Here is a 15,772-nt window from a genome sequence, read left to right as displayed (position 1 = left end):
GGAGTAACACGTCCATAAATGTTGCACAGATCCCTGCATGCCAATAGCCGGGACGTACTCCTTTCTTCTGCCACTAACTTTTCTGTATTCGCGACAGCGTCCTCATACATCTGCGCTGTCACGTCACTGCCGCTAGTGATCGTTGATTTGTGCTCATATACTTCTCCAAGAGTACACTCATACCAAGTCGGTGCCTGAAAAAAAAATGGTCATTAAGAAAAACGAACACTGAAAAACAGATAATTTATCAACATCTATTTACAAGTGTGATAAACCAGATAAATTCTAGATCCTCGAAAAATTGCTGACTGTCATTGACAACACAAACCGGCTTGGCCATTAGAACACAAAAACTCAGTTCCGAGTTTTGTGACAAGTAAGCGTGTGCCCAGAATGTAGAGAATTTTTGCTAATGTTTGTTCTGCTAAGCAGTAACGTGTAATACAACCTGTCATAATGTGCCCAAAAAGGTCCGAAAGTTAATCTATTAATCTTTATTGCTGCATAATCTTACAAATTTTAAAACAGACGATTCAGATGCCCCTGATATTCCTATGGATTGTCTGTTAAAATGACGGAGCGGTGTCAGATAGTTCAAATGAAGCGCAGTGAAGACCTTTATCATCGTGTATGCCATGCTTACAACAATTTTACTGGAAGATCATCCTTTCGTTTGTTTAGAGCTCTAAGATGTGCGCGTAGGTGGGGAGTGCACAAGCCTATTCAAGTATGAGAGTGTAACACGAGAATTATTACTAGCAAATATTTACTTCGGTATTTAATTCTTGATCCAAATATAGGTATACGAATTAGAGAGATACGACTTTGCACTGTATAACAAACGTTAACTTGATGTAGTATATAATTAATCAATTTTACCGCAGTATGACTGTTGTTGCGCAAGCGTTGCGACATACCTCTTCAGGTAGAGAGGCACCGCACCAATGCGACATCGCGATGTTCATGCCCGGCTCGCAGATCATCTCGTCATCGTCATCCTCATAGAAGGGCTGCCTACGCCTGAGGAACACCCAGAGGCAGCATCCTCCTTTTTTGCACAGCAAACTCCGGAACAAGCTCCGAAACATCTGTGAAATCAGAGGTATGTATCACAAGCCGGGTAATGGCGTGAAACATTGATTTGTCCTATTATGCTGCAGAATACTTTGGCTCATATCATTTCTAAGAAGGGGAGATGAGTGCCGAATTTCTGAGAAATAACTAGAGAGAGCGACATTGTTTGCCTCTTAGAAATCAGTAACAGAAAATATCGTGATACAGGTCAGTCGGCTGGCATAACTGAATGATCAGTCCGATTGTTAATTTGCATACCAAGAAGTATGCAGATCATAGAGAAACCGTGCCTCTCCTCCTCTACAAATATTCTATCTGTGTGCAAGAACTAATGCTTCCTAACGAAAAATTAGTTTTGTATCTATTAATTTGATGTCATTGTCACCTGTAGCGGACGTAAGATTTAAGTTGCTTCAAGTGATTCTGTTATTAATGTCAACGGCATACGTATATGTTGTAAGAAAAGTGATAAGTGTTTCTTTTATTCGATGGCATTACGCATGGAGGGCAGGTACTTAGAACATTGTTATGACGTCTGGATAAATTTTAAGTGACCAGAGTTTGGTGCAAAGATTGCAAGAGCTCCTTCAACTAAAATAAGCGTAATTAAACGAGCGTAACGGAAATCCAGACTCCCTAGTAACTGTACCTTATGACGAATACGTGCAATCATACCGTTTACATCTAAAATGGAGCGAAACTGGAATTATAATACACAGTTCTGGAACATAAAGTTGTCTGTGACTGTGTCAGGAATTTTTTAACAAATTGAATGATGGCTCCTAATCACCTTCCTGATGCCTGCGAAGATTGTATACTAAACAAAGATTGCCACCTGTTATTAATCGTGTTAAAAGTATATCATTTTTTATATTTATTGCATTTTTCAGCCTAGGATCACAGAAATTAAATAAATACCGGTTTCATCAAATCGTCATCAGATGATTTCTTTAATAAGACGTGAGATGGGAATAGTGAATATCGATGAACTATTCTGAAAATAAAAGTAACACCCGTATAAAGCTACTAGAACTTGAATGCGTTGCGTAGTCAGTCGTCAAAGTACATCGGAAACGGATCGTTGCTGTGTGACGTACCGAGATGCGTATATTCGTGGATGGATGTCAGCCTGAGTTTGTAATTTAGTTTACTAGTACTTGAGCAACCTCATTTGTCTTTCCGTCCAAACACATTTTCTGATGAATATTTGTTCGTAACCAGAAACCAGTTATGACGCTATTTGTTCGACTCCAGACTGAGAAATACAATAGGTTTTGTCCACAGTATGGTAATGGTTTGTTCCCTTACACAATTCCCATAGAGTTGTTAACATTCTTTTCTGTTTCATTTAAAATGCAGAATGAGTTTTCCAGTATAATTAGTTCAGAAATAAATTTATTGTAGTATGTATTGACGAAGTGTTTATCTTTGATATTGTTGCAAAAGATTACATTTGTTGACTTTCGTCTACTGTAAAATCATGTGTGTTCTTGCTTGTTTACCGTATGTCAAAGTCTGTGTGCAGTTTTGAACAACCTTTAACACTGTTCTAGAGTTTGATTATTCTTCATTTTACTGTCACCAATATACATTAGATGTTGAACAGTCAGCAACTTCCGTACAATTTTGTTTCTAAAACCGATTTGATTTTACTTCACTCTCTTCTGTTAGCTGAAAGATCTGAAAATCGTGGTCCACCTGCTCACTGTGGAATCATGTGATACTCATAGGTTGATGAAAACAGGCTTTAGAGCTCTTGTGTTACAATTTCTACTCGGGAGGGATACAGAATATTTGTATTGTTAACATGAATGAAATAATATTTCATTTAACTTCAGAATTAAAAATGTATTATTTTTGGACATCTATATTCATACAAAGACTTTGTGTCTTTTGTGTAAACGCATTATGTTCGTCAGTACGAGAACTAAGTTTTGACAATATTGAATCGGTGTAATATACTGAAACGCTGAAGAAATTTAAATAAGTAATTTTCCTCTTTTGACAAATTCTTGGGTATTATATTCCTGAAGTTGCTGCAAAAACGCAACAGCGTGAGTTATATCAGTCTATTCCTATTAATTAGTTTGCTCGGAACAATAAAAAAATTTGAACCCCTGTTATGGAGAAGTGGTGGTACGGCAGCATGGCTCCGGAAAGGGTTTGATACCGCATGACTTACGTTTCTGCCCTAAAATACAGTTTTCACTTTATCTCCAACTTATTGTAATTAATTCAGTAATTCAAAACACGATTTGAATGTTCACAGAGTTGAAGTAACTCTAATATAAAGGACGGCGGAATTAAGTTTTAATGTGGGTAAAACCCTATGACGTGATGATGAGGAAAAGGAAATAACATACCTATCTAACATATGTGATAGGGGAGATTATCAAGGAAGGGACTGTAATGGTTTGAGCTATGTTTATACACTTACATCCTCTAGAGGAGCAAACCTGTGACATCGTAAAGCAGCTACAGCCTCAGAATGACGTTTTAAACATGTGTAATACGAAAATAATGTCACACTACCTCCATAACTGCCTCTTTCACAAAATATGACGACAAATTTTTATCGCAGTTAAGTACAAAACTTAAAATAATTCTTATACATAATCGTAACTAACATATTTTACGTCAGACACACTCAAGATGGCGTAAGGGCTGGTGTCGGGATTAGCATCGTCTAGTTGACACATCTGTATACTTAACTTCTTAGTTTGCAGCTGAAATTATGCTACCCGATATATCTTACACTAAATTCCAAATGTGTCCTGAGTCTAAACATGCAACACGAATGCTTGGCTTGCCCCTTGAATCATAGCCGACAATTTACTCAAACATCACACATAATTAAGACTGTAGTATTGTAAGTGATAGGTAAATAATTGTTAAATTTTCGCACATTCGTATGAGCGTTCATTGTTGGTTTCTACTAATAACTTAGAAGCAAATAGTATTTTACCTATGTGCCATAGGGAGCTGAGCTTTCAGAACTGCTTGTCGTGCTTCACGCAAGTCGACCTGGAACAGTTCCTTGTCACACCGTTTAATACCTCAGGTCTAGCAGTGAAAACATCTGCAAACCGCCTGGGCAATCAATTAAAAATCGAGAGGTATCTGATGCTTACCTCGCGCCAGAAGAGTCTTCACAGGCAATGCAAGGAAAACTTGGCTATGAGAAAATCGCTTTCTTCCTTATCCAGCTCTGAGCAAAAATAGCTCTGAGCACTATGGGACTTAACTGCTGAGGTCATCAGTCCCCTAGACTTAGAACTACTTAAACCTAAGTAACCTAAGGACATCACACACATCCATGGCCGAGGCAGCATTCGAACCTGCGACCGTAGCAGTCGCGCGGTTCCGGACTACAGCGCCTAAGACCGCACGGCCACCGCGGCCGGCTCTGCAACTAGTCACCAGTCCTGCAGATGAACATTGCGCGTGTAATCTGTTCACAGGCGTTATATTGGATTATTCAGTTCCTACTCATTCCACCACTAAGGATTGTTTGCGAACTGTATTTGCAACTTTCTTCAGTTTTCCGAAGATTTTTTGTCGCCATACAGAATCCCATTGTTTTCTAACGGAGAGCTCAAATATTTAGGAGCTACATACGGACCTCTGGCAGTTAGGAATTCTTCGATTCATTGAAATACTATGGTAGATGTTACATTCTTAAGCCGTACATCGAGTCACATATACTTGAATCTCTTCAAGTAGTGGAGAACTAGATCAAAAAAATTAAGTCATCCATTTAAAATAATTTGTTTCCTAATGTGTCAGAGAAAACTATTTCCAAATAATTATTTGAATGCTATGTGTTCCTTGTGGAATTTTGGCCTCTTCGAATGATACCTTATAGAAATTGATGGAAATATATTGCTGTGGCACATTCTACGCGCGGGCTGTGTAATTGAGGCTTACAGGAAAAATACATTTTCTTGAATCCGTACTCACATAGTAAAAACAAAATTTTGTATCATTAATGTGAAATACGCTACATTAAAAGTCAGGAATGTATTTTTTAAGCACATACGTACCCATGAATAAATTAGGGTTGCTTATTGTAAGCAAGTTCAGTTCTTTCTCACAATACTGAATCTGAATGTTACACGAAAGTGCTTACAAAAACTGAAAAAGTAGTTAACGTTCTACAGCACCTTCGACTATTATTTTCCCATTTTGAATTCCGAATTTGCGAAAACAATGCAGCAACGTGGGTTACGCCAGTCAATTACTTTTCATTAGTTTGATCAAAGAGCTAGTGGACTGTCCGGAAACAAATCTACAAAACTGTTAGTACAGCTTGGACACAGGTTTATGGTACTGAATCAGATGCGTTAATATACCAAAATGAAATTCTTAATTCAGCAATTATACGATATGAATGTACACGTTAGTGAATGGCGTCCGATATCAAACGTTGAAGAACTAACTTCCTAGCGTGGCAAAACTCTGACGTCGTGATAAAGCAAAGCGAAATGCCCTACGTATGAAACACACAAAGAAAGTAAGAAAATGGTGGTAAATGCAGTTTACACGTGCAAAATTTAGGTAATTACAGCTCACAGACGACATCCAGACGTTACGACCGCATGCAAGAACGTCCGTATACGTACCTGGAGTGGTCAGGAAAACAGCCGTTCAAATGGTTGAAATGGTTCAAATGCCTCTGTGCAGTATGGGACTAAACAACTGAGGTCATGAGTCGTATAGAACTTAGAACAACTTAAACCCAACTAACCTAAGGACATCACGTACATCCATACCCGAGGCAGGATTCGAACCTGCGACCGTAGCTGTCGCGCGGTTCCAGACTGAAGTGATTACAACCGCTCGGTCACAACGGCCGGCTAACCATACTTAATGACATCAGGTTATAGTAATTGAAACTGGTCTATCAACCGCCTCAGGAAAAAGTTTCAAGCATTTACAATCGGAAAGGAACAGATAAATAAGTCAAAACCTGCCTTTCTACTGGAAATCATGATGACTAATTTCTGTCTCTCTTCCGAACAAAATGTACAATGTGGCAAAAATACAATCGTTGATATTCACTCATTTAACTAACAGACCTGTTTACTCAGTTTCTGAGCCAGTAGGAAAAATCATGAAAACCGATGTTACTGTTACTAAATTGTAGATGTGTCGCGAGTCCCAACACCCAAACGGGCAACTGTGGAGTGCTCCCTGTATCTTACTCCAAACTTTAGCATAACATAACAGCTATCTACGACTCCACAATATTTTAAGCGATAGGTAAGCATTTGTCAAATTTTCGTAGATCTGTTTGCGGGAATTGTAAGTTTTTCCTCGTAGCTCAGAAGCAAATAGCAAATTATCTACAAGCGACATGTAGTAGGATTTCAGAACTGCGTGTTCCGTATTATGAAATACGGACTGATGTCGCTTCTCATCACACTGTTTCATAACACAAGTCTATCAGTGAAAATAACTATCGACAGTCTAGGCAGTCAAATAAACAAGAAATATTTGCGGCTTACCTCGCACTAGAAGAGTCTTCACAGGCAAGGCAAGAAGAACTTGGCTACGAGCAAACCGCTTTCTTCGTTAGCTAGCCTCAGACTGTTTCTAGGCAACGGCACACGCTGTTTGCTACAAATACCTATTGTTGGCGTATTCGCTCGTCGACTATGGTCAGCAGTGCAGAGACGGTCTTTTTAATGCAAAAGTTACAATCAGTGCTTGGTTGTTGCTATTTGGGATGGTAAATTTAATAGCTACAAAACGTCAAATACTGAAAGAGAATTTCCAAGAATTTCACATTGCCAAAGTAGTATTGGCGTGTTTGTAATTATTATCATCGATGCATCGAGTACGATAATAATGATAGTCGCATCGAGCTTGACAGAATAAACCATTGGTAAAAAAGTCAGTAGTTTCATATATTAGACAAGTCTTTCATTTTATCTTTTGTTTTCGAATGTCAGTTGACTAAGATTGATAGTTCATTTCTGTTGCGAAATGACGAAAAAAATGCGACCCATAAAATAACTGAACTAAAATTCTTACAAAACTGGTTGTAAAATTTATTGAACATCTCTGTATTACCTAACATATTACTACGTGATTTCCATGAAAGAATCTTAGTAGAGCTTAATCGGTGATTTTAGTCATTTCAGAAGTATATTTTACGGTTATTTAGAAGCAATACATACACAAAAATACTAAAAATTTGAGCGGAATGTAATTCCATCTTACCAGCTACGGCGTAGATTCATCAAATGATATTTACTGTTACCTCTTACGTCCTTGAAAACTCGCATATACAGAAACATATATCGTAAACCTGTTTTAGACTGCGTAGCATAAATCTTTATTTTGCTTATATGCTTAGCCACATTGCACTGAGAAGTGATGGGACATTGATAAGTATATAAAGAGATAGCTTACATAAGGTATATAATGACGGTGCTGTCATTTGTACTCAGGTGATTCATGTGTAAATGCTTCCGACATGATTATGGCCGCGCGACGTTAATAAACATACTTTGCACGCGGAATGATAGAGCTAAACACATGGAACATTCTGTTTTGAAAATAGTTATGGAATTCCGTATTACAAGAGCCACGGTGTCAAGGTTGTGGCGAATAGACCAAATTTGACATATTACGTCTTACCACGGACAAAGCAGTGGCTGACAGCCTTCATTTAACGACCGATAATAGCGGCCTATAATTGGAGCTGTCAGTAGTAATACACACGCACACGGCGTGAAGCGAGCGCAGAAATCAATGTGGGACCCACATTTATTCGAAATGTGGCTTTTGGGATATGACAGCAGAGACCGACGGAGTGCCTTTTGCAGAAGCACGACATCGCATAAGGCCCTCTCCATTTCATGTGACCATTCCGGTTGGACCCTAGAAGACTGGAAAACCGTGGGTTACTCAGATACGTCCGATTTCAGTTGGTAAGAGGTTATGGTAGGGATCGAGTATAGTTCAGACTCCACAAAGCTATGCACCTGAGTTGTCAACAAGGCTATCCACAAGCTTGTTTTAGCTACATATTGTTGTAGGCTGTGTTTACATGGAACTGACTGGGTCCTCTGGTCGAGCTGAACCGATCATTTACTGGAAATGCTTTTGTTCGGCTACTTGGAGACCATTTACAGAGATTCGTTGACTTAATATTTTCATGACAATGCGCCATTTCACCGGGCCACAGTTTTTTCCTATTGGTTTAAAGAACATTCTGGAAAATTCGAATGATGTGATCTGACTTAACAGATCTACTTTTCTGACAATGGCGATGGAGAAAATGGACCACGGTTAGATTAAGCCAAGATCCATCTGCACCTTAGTGCACACATATAATCGCATACTGTCTCTTTCTGTAGTGACGGAACTGGGAAGGAAGCTATGCAGTAATTGTAAATATACATACAAAAGGCGAGTGAAACATAAATCCATGTTCAGCTGAGTAATATTACCGATAAGTATAGCCATCGGACAAAGTGTTATTTAGTACACAGAAATTAGCGAAGTAATTGCTAAATTATGCAAAGTAGTTTACCAAGTATTCCATGACCCTGCACATAATTGGAGATGCCAGTATGATAGGCAGTATCGAAACGTTGGTACACCATATTTGTCTGATGTGAACTGATCAGTACAGTATCTTCACGTAAGTTACTAAAAATTCAGATATACATCAAGCAGAAATTGTTTTGCGTCACCTTGGTACGGAACCTGCACCGAAAATTGGAATATAGATCGAAATAAACATCGTTTCTGCTCTTTTTTTTATTGCTCCTGACAATCGATCATTGTATGTTATACCACCATGCACCGCGACCTTCAGAGGTGGTGGTCCCGATTGCTGTACACACGGGTACCCCTAATAGCATTGACTCTTGCATTGATGCAGGTCTGTATTCGTCGTGGCATACTATCCATAAGTTCATCACGGCACTGTTGACAAAGATTGTCCCACTCCTATTGGGCAGTTCGCCGTAGATCCCTCAGAGTGGTTGGTGCGTCACGTCGTCCTTAAACAGCCATTTTCAATCTTTTCCAGGCATGTTCGACAGGGCTCATGTCTGGAGAACATGCTGGCCACTCTAGTCGAGCGATGTCGTTATCTTGACGGAACACATTCACAATACGTACACGATGGGTGGCGCGAATTTTCGTCCATGAAGACGAATACCTCGCCAATATGCTGCCGGTAAGTCTGCACTATTGATCGGAGGATCACATTCACGTATCGTACAGCCGTTACAGCACCTCTCATGACCACCAGCGGCGTACGTAATGATACCCCAAAACATCAGAGAACTTCCACCTTGCTGCACTCGCTGGATAGTGTGTCTAAGGTGTTCAACCTGACCGGATTGTCGCCAAACACGTCTCTGACGATTGTCTCGTTGAGGAGAACGTGATGCCAATCCTGAGCAATCCATGAGGCATGTTGTTGGACCACGCTTCATGTTGTCGTGGTTGCAAAGAAGGACCTCGCCATGGACGTCGAGAGTGAATTTGGACCTCATGCAGCCTATTGCGCACAGTTTGAGTCGTAACACGACGTCCTGTGCCTGTACCGAATGCATCATTCAACATGGTGGCGTTTCTGTCAGGGTTTCTCAGAGCCATAATCCGGAATTAGCGGTCATCCACTGCATTGCTATCCCCTGGGCGGCCTGAGCGAGGCATGTCATCGACAGTTCCTGTCTCTCTGTATCTCCTCCATGTGCAAACAATATCGCTTTGGTTCACTCCAAGACACTTGAAGACTTCGCTTGTTGAGAGCCCTTCCTGGCACAAAGTAACAATGCTGACGCGATCGAACCGTGGTATTGTCCGTCTGGACATGAATTAACTACAGACAACACGAGCCGTGTACCTCCTTCCTGGTGGAATGACTGGAACTGGTCGGCTGTCAGACCCCTTCCTTGTAATAGGCGCTGCTCATGCATAGTTGTTTATATGTTTGGGCGGGTGTAGTGACATCTCTGAACAGTCAAACGGACTGTGTCTCTGATACAATATAAACAATCAAGGCCTATCTTCAGGAGCTCTGGGAATCGGGGCCATCCAAAACTTTTTTGACGTATGTAGGAAAGACAGAAAATGTATTTTAAAATGGGAATGATGCTGTAAATATGAGAGGCATTTTAGCTCGGTTATCTGACTCTGTATCAGTTTAGAATTCGTTCTCGTGGTAATGCATTATATTTAACAATGCGGCAGTTGGAAACTACGAACGTTACTGTATACGAAGACTTCATTAGGTAAATTAATACAATTTACTTATTTATCGTACAGCATTAACTGCAAGTATTAAAAAATAACTTGCTATTATACATTTAAGGAATTAGACTCAAAGATAAAATGTTCAAATTCTGGAAGTTGACGTTATAATAATACCTAAAAGAAGATCATCTGTACTTTAAAATTAAGACTCTGGATTAAAATTGATGCATTTAATCAGAATTCAGCGTTGCGTGAAGAAATCACTTGATAGCAAAGGAAGCAGGATTAATAGTCACTGATTGGTTCTAGGTATCTTCTTAGAGCCCAGTCTCTGACAATATGCTGAACGATTTGTTCTTAGTCTCCCCAAACGGAGGCTGGAATTTCGGAGTCCACACTTGTGCAACATAGCATTGCACTATGCGTGACCAGTTCTTATTCTGTTCAGTCTTTTTCATTCACTTCTCCTCAAGTCAGATACTGGCAGACTGGCACACAGATCTGGAAACTTTGCTCTTTTATTGTTGATGCATTTCGTATCCTGCCCAGCTCTTCTTTAATGCTAAACTTTTCGTTGTTTCTTTCATTACGCCACAGTGCTGAGCGTGATATGTAACTGTCTGGATGAGGGTTACTTAAGACTGTGTAACTTGGAAGGTCTTGGGGGACGGGGTGATGCAACTATCTCAATTCTCTATTGGTTTCTACGTGGTGTCGCAGTTGTTGTGGTGGACTGTTACTGATATTGTGCAACCAAGGAATCGGTCTGGATTTTACTGTACCTCCGATTCCCACTCACATTTCTAGTTTCCTTGTACAAGAACTGTTATGTCCCACTCGTGCTGAACAGTCAGCTATTGCGTAACTAGTGACAAGAGCCAGACATGAGGAATAATTTTGGATAAAATTTCGGTATTTCACAAATTAATATGGCAGAAAGTAAGACAATTTCGTGATGGTCATTGTATTCAAATGCAGAAAGAAACAAGTGAACCATTTGCCACATCTACATTTGTGGATGTAGTGCATTCTTGAAAGAAATATACAGCTTCGTAGGACACCTGCACTTGACTGTGAAGCAAGTTTCGAAATGAAAAAGCTTATGTACTTCATGTGAAGCTGCAAGAAATTTCGGGACACGCTCTTCCTTTTGGAGAGACTAGATAGCCAGTGAGCCAGATATCCTGCTGTAGTGCTTGACTCCCTAGAAAACATTTACGCTTACACACTACAATCGTAGATATGGAAGACTTGTCAGCTTTGGAAGAAATCCTTTCCACATAATGGGCGTGAATTTATTTGGACCACTTCATCTACTAGATGCGAAACCGGTTTTCTCTGTACCCTCCTCCAATGGTGCCATAGATCAGTACCGCCTATTATTTGCCTCGTTCAGGTCCATCACATTTCTTTAGGGCCTTACGTTACCAGTAGGACTAGCAACGTGCTTTGTGAATAATCTCCGAACTCGGTTACTATTTGTATGTGCAGTCACCATGGTCCCACTAATCATACCTTTCAATATTTACTCTGGTAACCGCATGCTGTTTAGTACGTACCTCAATGCATTATTATTATTATTATTATTGTTCTTTCCACAGGATTGTGGAAACATCACGTCTATTACCGTTAGGGAAACAGTGTAATTGCAAAACCGAACACTTCACACTTACATACAGTTCTGCATGATTCATTCCGACACCGCTATCAGAGGGGTACTGTGCATTAGGTGGAGTAGAGCACAGGACTGACAGCGTATTTATACTGTATGCGCTGTCCACCTGACAGGGACTAGTTGCGCGCGGTGTAAAGCCCTCGTGACAGACTCCAATGTCTCATTGTAAATCTCTAAATCTGTGTGGCAGACATATGGCATAGACAAACGATGAACATGTGGATATGCTTCTGATCCTTGGTGCATCTGATAACCGGGCTGGTGTTGCCACTCGTGAATTTACGGCTAGATGTCGCAGTCGACACCATCCAGATAAAAATGAGTTTTGCCATCTGGAGGTGTGCCTTCGGGAGCCCGGTTCTCTCCTTCCATCATCGGGTGACAGAGGTGTGCGCGGACTCGACGTTCTCCAGCTACTGAGGAAGCTATTCTGGAGGTCATACACCAAGAACCTCAGTGAAGTACACGTAGCGTAGAAAGGCAGTTGCGTGTCTTACAAAGCACGGTCGTTAACATGCTGCACTAGTATGGGCTGCACCCCTAACATTATGCTTTCACACAACACTAGCATCCTGCACATCGGCATCAGAGGATGCAAATCGCCAGCCGATGTGGCGGAGCGGATCTAGGCGCTTCAGTCTGGAACCGCGTGACGGCTACGGTTGCAGGTTCGAATCCTGCCTCGAGCATGGGTTAGGTTAGTTATGTTTAAGTAGTTCTTAGTTCTAGGGGACTGATGACCTCAGATGTTAAGTCCCATGGTGCCCCGAGACATTTGGACCATTTGGATGCAATTCTGTGAATGGTTCCAACAACAACAGGAAGCCAACTATGACTTTGTGAACACTGTAATGTGGTTTGATGTACCAGCTTTCACTCGTGAGGGTGTCTTCAATATGCACAATTCCCACCATTGGTGTGAGGTTAACCCACACGTCACGCACGTCTGTGGATATCAAGATATCAAGTTCGCTTTGGTATCAACGTCTGTTCCAGAATATTGGGCGACAAGCGGTTGGGCCCATACATGTTTCCTAATTGGTTGGCTGTACGAAGGTATCATTCATTCTTCTCGAACTATATGCCTGATGAGATGGAAGATTTTCCAGTGCATGTTCAGCGGAGGATAAGGTTCCAGGATAATCGTGCACCTCTACATTCTGGAATTAATGTGTGACAGTATTTGGACAGAATGTTTCCAGGGAAGTGGCTTGGACGTGGAGGTCCAGCTGTATGGCCACCACTTTCATCTAACCTAAATCTCCTGGACTTCCTCCTGTGGGGACACCTGCAGCAGCACATGTACACTACTCAGCCGACGAATGTGGAATAATTGGTAGTGCGTGTTCATGCTTCTCTTGTTACTTTGGATGCACCTTTGGTGCGAAGGGACCAGAGCTGTATGATGTGGCGAGTTGCAGAATATTTGGACGTGATGCAGGTCGGTTTGAGCATCTGTTGTTTTGAGGACAATGTATTTTGTTGTGAGGGTCATGTGTTTATAAATATGGACATTATTATTGTCACTGGTTGCTAGTTGCCGAGCGCTCATATTACATCTAGTATAAATGACAAGTAGATTTTGTGTTATTGTACTGTGCTGTTACCTTTAGAATTTAGAAACTGATGTTGTTTCTGTAGTTATTCTGTCGAACCCGACCTATTGCGTGCTAACCAAGAACGTTACCTACTGCACCAACTGCACAGTACAACGGTTTTGTGCTGCCAGAAGTCACCATACACGTGGTTACAGTGTTGCCACATTCCCACTCTTTAACATCTTTATCTGCCCGCTGTACTCGCCACACGAAATTTTGGGACAGACATTTTTTATCGCTGGCATGTGAGGAGTCGTGCTGCGAATCCCGAGTGCGCGAGTTACCCTTCACCCTGTATATTACGATGTTTTACTAATACGTTTAGTAGCTTTAATTTTTAATTTACAACAGTATCTTTCAGGGTTCGTCGATAATTCCGGGAGACACATCTTCTGTTTCCGTCACGCGGGAAAGAAACGAAGAATTCTTAATTCTGAGACTCAGCAACGCCAACTGAAACTTGATACCCCAGTAACGAAAATGATTCTACATAAAAATAGTGCGGGGACATCTTAACAACTTCGCGCACTGCAGACAGGGAAAACATTCGAAGGATTACACCGTCTGGACTAATGTACGAGCTGGGTCTGAGAAGCACAGGAAATAGTCGCATAAAATGAAGGCGTCAAGATTTACAAACAAAGTACCTTTGGTTCAAATGGCTCTGAGCACTATGGGACTTAGCATCAGTGGTCATCAGTCCCCTAAAACTTAGAACTACTTAAACCTAACTAACCTAAGGACATCACACACATCCATGCCCGAGGCAGGATTCGAACCTGCGACCGTAGCAGTCGCGCGGTTCCGGACTGAGCGCCTAAAACTGTTAGACCACCGCTGTCGGCCAAAGTACCTTTACTGGCCTTCATAATTACTACCATCAGCTGCAATTCACGCTGTTGGAAACCGTCACCAAACGCTTCTTCTTGAATCTTTGGGAGTCGCAAGCCCAGGCATTGATGGATACCCGTCAGTGTTGCATATATTCGTTAACAATAGCGCATATACTGTATTTGCTTATCTTCAGCTCCTCTGCTCTCTTTCTAAAACGCAGCCACAGATAATCCGAAAGCACCCGTGCATTCGTACCACAGCAAAATGAAGCAACACATTCACTTGAAGTAGTGTGTAAAACTAGAAAATGGTTCAAATGGCTCTGAGCACTATGCGACTTAGCTGCTGAGGTCATCAGTCGCCTAGGACTTAGAACTAATTAAACCTATCTAACCTAAGGACATCACACACATCCATGCCCGAAGCAGGATTCGAACCTGCAACCATAGTGGTCGCTCGGCTCCAGACCGTAGCGCCCAGAACCGCACGGCCACTCCGGCCGGCCTTAAAAACTAGAGAAAGAGTCAACAGAGACATGGAATGTTGGTACAAATGTACGATGTTGAAGCAGTGAGTGAAAAGTTTGTGTCTGAATAGTCTAAACGCATCAGAGACTGAAAGGACCGTGTCGACGATGAGCCGCGTGCGAATTAACAAGAAGTATCCCAAATGACATCGAACGAGTGCGATGGTTGCTTACTGAGGTTCGGCCGCTATCCTTGAGAATGAGAGCTGAAGATTTGAAAAGAGAATGTAAGCAATGTATTCACAAACTTGTGACCATCGTGCTTATAGCGATTCTGCAATGACAGTTTCCAACAGCATTAAAAACGACGTCAGATAGGCGTTGTAACTAGTGGTGATAATTTTGAAGGCCAGGGAGGGCATTAGACCTGTAACTCTTGTTCCCTTTATTTTTCTAAGACCTTCAGTGAACTTTCCAGACTTCGTATGAACCACCATGGAAAATAAAAAAATTATAAGTCAAGTTGCAGCTACGTACTTGTATCGTAGTGGCCACTTAGTGGACATGTATCGGGTGTAAGGAAAGTACTTACTGCTGCGATATGACATCAATATTTTGCATGAAACAGTTAATTTGTTTTCTACTTCATTACCCAGTACAGAATTTCTTATTATCATATTTATGAGAAATGAAACACTTTAATCTCGTTCATACTCTGTTTCTCTGAAACAAAACGAATTCTCGACTTTAGTTTTGTGTGGCCCTGGTTTACTTTTCGGTGTGCTGCTTACAAACAAGCTGAAGCCGAATCCAAGATGGTGCTCCTAATGTATACTGGCCCAGCATGGGCACTGGTTGTCTACTAAGTTTAAAATGGTGAAACATAGCCGGCAGGAATAGCCG

This window comes from Schistocerca americana, chromosome 6 (genome assembly GCF_021461395.2).
Source record: "Schistocerca americana isolate TAMUIC-IGC-003095 chromosome 6, iqSchAmer2.1, whole genome shotgun sequence".
NCBI lineage: Eukaryota > Metazoa > Arthropoda > Insecta > Orthoptera > Acrididae > Schistocerca > Schistocerca americana.
This window is presented reverse-complemented; position numbering follows the sequence as displayed.